We start from the raw sequence: 6,000 nt of genomic DNA, 5'->3' as shown, positions 1-6,000 counted from the left end.
GAGAAAGTACCCAAGGAGGTAAAGGGATCTGCAACCCTACTGTTGGAACAACATGATGTACTAACCAGAACCCCGGAGCTCTTGTCTCTAGCTGCATATGTATCGAAAGATGGCCTAGTCGGCCATCAATGGAAAGAGAGGCCCATTGGACTTGCAAACTTTATATGCTCTAATATAGGGGAATGCCAGGCCCAAAAGAATGGGAATGTGTGGGTAGGGAAGTGGGGGGCGCTATGGGGTCTTTTGGGATAGCATTGGAAATGTAATTGAGGAAAATATGTAATAAAAATATTAAAAACTAAAAAAAAAATAAAAGAACTCAAAAGAACCTAACAGATACGTACAGAATATTTTACACAAACATGAAAGAATATATTGTTTTCTCATCTTATAACAGAACTTTCTGTTTTTTTAAATTTATTTTTTATTAGGTATTTTCAAAGAAAGAAAGAAAGAAAAATTAGGAAACAAACCCTTCAGAATAGCAACATATAATATAAAATACATTGGTGTGACTCTAAACAAGCAAGTGAAAGATTTGTATAACAAGAATTTCAAGTGTCTGAAAAGAAATTGAAGAAGAAATCAGAAGATGACATCATCTTCCATGCTCCTATACAAGTAGGATTAACATAGATAAAATGGCCATTTTACCAAAAGCAATCTATAGATTCAGTGAGACTTCTATAAAAATTCCTACAGAATTTTTTACCCACCTTGGAAGAATAACTCTTCATTTTATGTGGTTAAAAACAATACAATACAAAACAAAACAAAACAAAACAAGAAACCTAAAAACTCCTGTACAAGAACTTCTGGAGTTCCAGGACAGCCAGAGCTATACAGAGAAACCCTGTCTCGAAAAATCAAAAAAAAAAAATAATAAAATAAAATAAAATAAAAAAAGAACTTCTGGGATGTATGACCATCTGTGTTCTCAACCTCTACTACAGAGCTCAGGGAGTCTTATGAAAGAATTGTGGGTAAGATTGAAGGAGCTGGAAGAGTCAAGATCATCAGAAGAAAACCTGCAGAGCCAATTAACCTGGGTCTATGGGGGCTCCCAGAGACTGAACCACCAACAAAAGAGTATGCACTGATTGGATCTAGGCTGCCTGTACATATGTAACAAGTATGCATCTTAGTCTTCATGTGTGTCTCATGAAGACTAATTGAACCAGGGGCTGTCTCTGACTATGACACTGTTTCCTCCTTTTGTATCCCTTTCCCAAGTTGGGCTACCCTTTCTGGCCTCAGTGGGAGAGGTTGTACTTAGTTCTATGCGATTTGATGCACCAGGGTGGGTTTGTCCCTGAGTGGGTGAATGCAAGGGAACCCCCTTCCTTTGAGGAGAGGGGACAGAATGAGGAAGTTGTAAGTGTGCAGCTGGGAGGAGAGTAGCGAGGTGGCTGCAAGCAGGATGTAAATAGAATAAATAAACAAATGAAAACATTAAGAATATATATATTTCCTTGCAAATAAAGAAGCTGGTATTCATGTAAAGTATGATAAATGCACAAATACTGAGTAATTCTTGTGCAATTTCCATAGTGTCACACTTAGAAAAATTTTCATGTCCAATCTCATTCAATAAAACTACAAATAAATGACCTATTTAAATGAAAATAAAATGTTTTAAAGCTGGAATTCTATAAAGTGAATTGGAATTTACTGATAATACACAACAAGACAATAATAATAGTAACAAATATATGATGACTCAAGATTCCATGGTTCTAGGCTGAAGAGATGACTCTCAAAGATGGAGAAATATTAGTAGTACTGTATGGCTTAGGTAGAGGACCTGAGATGAGTTCCTAGGACCCAAAGAAGGAAGTTTACAGCTACATGCAACTGCAGGTCCCTCGGAACCAAGGCACTCTTCTGGCCTTTGATGGTACTACAAACAGAAAGGTATACACACCAGCACTACCACCACTACTGTTGCTACTACTAGTATTAGTAAGACAAGCTTTTAAAAAATCTCCCTCACAATTCCACAACAGGATTTATTCTATGACCATATCCAGGTAATCAAGATATAAAATAACAGGAACATAAACATCAGTGTTCATATAATATTAAAATGTTTTGAAAACTTATTCCCATGGGAACATCCCTGGGGGGAATCCGGCCATTTTCTCCTGGAAAACTGTATCGAAGGCTTCAGCTTGGGCTACTGTGAAGTGATTCTGCCAGTCCCCAGTTGTGCCTATAAAATGTGAAGGAGACACATAGGTGGAATAATAATGGTTGTAACACTGCACTAGCTCTTCCCATCATATGCTTTTACCTTCTGTTTGATAATGATCACCCAGTTACTATGCTACATTCACTCCAGTAGTGACTCACATTACAGGTTTAGAAATCTGTAAACAATCCTGAGGCACAGTTTCAATGAAAGAACCTCCTGGAACCTTGGCATTCCCATAACTAGAATGCCCCAGATTTGTTTCTGCAATATTGTGGAGGGTCTTGCATGTTTTCTTATGGTATTTTATTGGAAAAGATTTAGAAGTCTCAGGGCTAGCTTAGCAAAGTATACTTAGAATCTTCATAACAGCCAGGTATAGCAGGTTACACTGCATATTAGAAGCAAGGTGATGAATTCCCTACAGATACTTAAAAGAACATCCAAGTTACACTCATATGCAAGCATTTACCAAGGTCTGGGAAATAGGAGGGTTGTGATATTGCATTTTTCATGAGAAGGTCTGCTAGAGCAGAACCCCCTGGTGATAGATTTCACAAGGCTCACGGGAGTAGCACAAATTGTGACTAGGGTATGAAATCCTTACCTGTCATTAGCTGACTCTAGGCAGGGCTGTTTTATCTTTACTGTAAATATTACCTGGTTCCTGTAAGTATTTTGAAGTCATTTCTCTGTTTTGTGTCAGATACTTCAATGTACTTTGCCTGCTGTGACATCCTACTCCTTTGTTTTCTGTATTATATAAGACTGGTGTTCCATTAGTGACAATACATTCAGATTCAGCACACTCTTTTCTGTCTGTGTCTGTCTGTAAATTCTCTTAGACTCCATGCCCACCTGCTGAAACCTTCATTCCCATGGATTGAGAGATGCTGACTGAGCCTGGTCCCTGGCATTAATAAATAAAACTACCATTTTCTCTAGAAAATTTCTTCAGTCCTGAGATCATATATACAAACTTCTACCTCTGTCTAAATTATGTCCTACATTTCCTCTCCCAACCTATATCCTAGACAATCTAACAGCAGCAACACTGGCTTGATCATTTTATATATACTCAGATTATTCCTGCTTCCCATCAAACTTGTTCCTATCATGCTATCCTACTCAGAAGTGTTTATCATCTCAATGATTCAAACAGAGTTCAACCGTTCTGTCTACATCTTAGTATTTACTTATAGAAGTAAATAATTTAAAAGCAACTTTTAACCAATATCTTAAAGTAGTTTCTACTTGTGTGTGTGTGGGTTCACGAATGCTGCAGATACACACAGTTATGAGCAGCCTTTCAGCTGTCTTGATTTTCTCACCAGATACAGTAGACACAGACCCTCCCAGCTGAGGGCATTGCAGGACTTTGTTTCACTCATCCATGGTGTTTGGTGATGCATGAAGATCTGTATAATTTCAGCTCCTGCTGTGTAGCACTGTGTTTTCTCACCATATAATGTTTTTCACCACTCCATTCCAGAATGTCTTTAGTTTGAGTCTTAGAGATTAATCAACCGCTCACGCTGTGTTGTATCTTCCTTCACTCTAGAAGGCTAATATATTTCATATATTTACATCTTGCTCTTTGTCTCCTTATTAATGACACTGTAACCTTCTCTTACCATCTTTCCTCCATTTACAACACAGCAGGCTCCATCCTTGCTCTATTTTCTAGCTGTGACACTGTAATGTGTACTATGCATTTATGCTTTTAGTATACACACAGAACATGTATCTAATATATTTGAATAGAAAATGTTTCTGAAATTACTAAATGGTTCATTTTAAAAAGAGTGCCAGACATATTGGACATACTCAGTGTGGGATTTTTAAATAAATTCGTGAATACCTGAGAATGGTATAGGCAGTGCTCCTATTTTGCTGATGAGGAAAATTTAGTCTTTGAGATATTACCAGTATGACAGTGATAGATGTGTATTTGAATCCAAAAACAATGACAATAGAAGCCATTCTCTTCTTTATCACATTACTTTCTTTCTGTATCATCACATAAGTTAATTTTAATTCCCCAGAGAGCTATATTAAAGAAAATATAAAGAATTCATAAAAATGTAAATCACTGATACAGCATATTAAAATAACATACTATAATTTATATGAATATAAAAGTGTCATCTAATGAGATGGGTAGCTATTAATATTCATTGTGCTCTCAGGTTCTTTCTTTTCTTTATTCGAACATGTTTTCTTATGGTTGTTGACAGCATGCCTGAATCCTGATAAGCCAAACCAGATGTTGCTAGACTACAAGCATCTCAACAAACTCAATATGGATTCCCAATGGAATAAATCAGTCCATCTGAGAAACCACATCTTTGGAGGAACACACATGGAGTTGTAAGTTCACCTGTGTGCAAATTCTTTGCACCTTATTGATGCACTTTTATTTTCATTCCTTGTTTCTAAAAATCTCTCCAATCTTTTGTATGTCAGATGGCAGGATAACCCTAGCATGTGGTGTCTTAACTCTTTTTTTTTAACTTTGGAAATTTTGTATTCATCATTTTTAATTTTATTGCTTGAAAATTCCATACACGTGTATAATTGATTTAATCAAATCCACCCCCCCACTCTCTCCCCTCCAGTTACTTTTATTTTCCCCACATCACTTTCCCCTATTTCCTGTATTCTTTTAAAAGCCACCAAGGGTCTGCTTGACGCTGATAGTATGCACATAGTTCCGTTGCGTTCACTGGAGCATGAGCAACTTATTAGGGATCACATCCCTGAAGCAAACTGATGTCTGCCCCACTTCCAGGACATCAGTGTCCAATAGCTTTTCAGATAGGGGTGGGACTTCAGAAGGCCCATCCCTATCCGAGTTGGGTATTTAGATGGCTTATTCATGTCTTGCATCTATAGTTCATGGCTACAGCACCCTTGTCGAGTCTGATAAACATCATTTTGCTGGAGTGCTCCCTGATTTCTATCTCTTATCTTCCCACTCTTGTGATGATTCTTGTTCCTTGAAGAGATTGAGAGTGACATGGATGAGCCCTGTAAGATAGAAAGCTCTTGGTATCTTTCAATATCGTAAAAGTGAATTTCAAATGCATTTGGCACGTTGGGAGGGAAATCAGTATAATAGACTATGTTGCTCATGTTATACTTGTGGATTGTTTGATTTTCCTTTAAAAAATATTTTATGTAGCCCCATGGTGATGCAAAGTTTAACTTCAATTAAAGTGAACTATTTTTATTTTTTAATTTATTTTTAATTAGATATTTTCTTCATTTACAGTTCCAGTGCTATCCCAAAAGTCCCCCATACCCTCCCACGCCATTCCCCTACCCACCCAAATTCTTGGCCCTGGCATTTCCCTATACTGAGGCATATAAAGCTTGCAAGATAAATGGGCCTCTCTTTCCAATGATGGCTGACTAAACCATCTTCTGATACATACGCAGCTAGAGCCACGATCTCTGGGGGGTACTGATTAGTTCATATTGTTGTTCTGCCTATAGGGTTGCAGATCCTTTAAGCTCCTTGGGTAATTTCTCTAGCTCCTCCATTGGGGGACCTGTGATCCATCCAATAGCTAACTGTGAGTATCCACTTCTGTGTTTGCTAGGCCCCAGCATAATTTCACAAGAGACAGCTATATCAGGGTCCTTTCAGCAAAATCTTGCTAGGGTATGCAATGGTGTCAGCGTTTGGAGGCTGATTATGGGATGGATCCCTGGGTATGGCAGTCTCTAGATGGTCCATCCTTTTGCTTCAGCCCAAAACTTTGTCTCTGTAACTCCTTCAATGGGTGTTTTGTTCCCAATTGTAA

General features: G+C 37.8%; 1 pseudogene; it reads right to left on the bottom strand.

The window, feature by feature from the left end:
- Window positions 1–2,099: 2,099 nt before the first annotated feature.
- LOC147003533 (sulfotransferase 2A1-like) overlaps window positions 2,100–6,000 on the bottom strand; it is a 61,988-nt pseudogene continuing 58,087 nt past the window's right edge.

The sequence above is a fragment of the Mus caroli genome, unplaced genomic scaffold (assembly GCF_978045245.1).
Source record: "Mus caroli unplaced genomic scaffold, Mus_caroli_1 scaffold_8, whole genome shotgun sequence".
NCBI lineage: Eukaryota > Metazoa > Chordata > Mammalia > Rodentia > Muridae > Mus > Mus caroli.
Note: the sequence above shows the minus strand (reverse complement) of the source record. Positions and strands in the feature narration are given on the sequence as shown.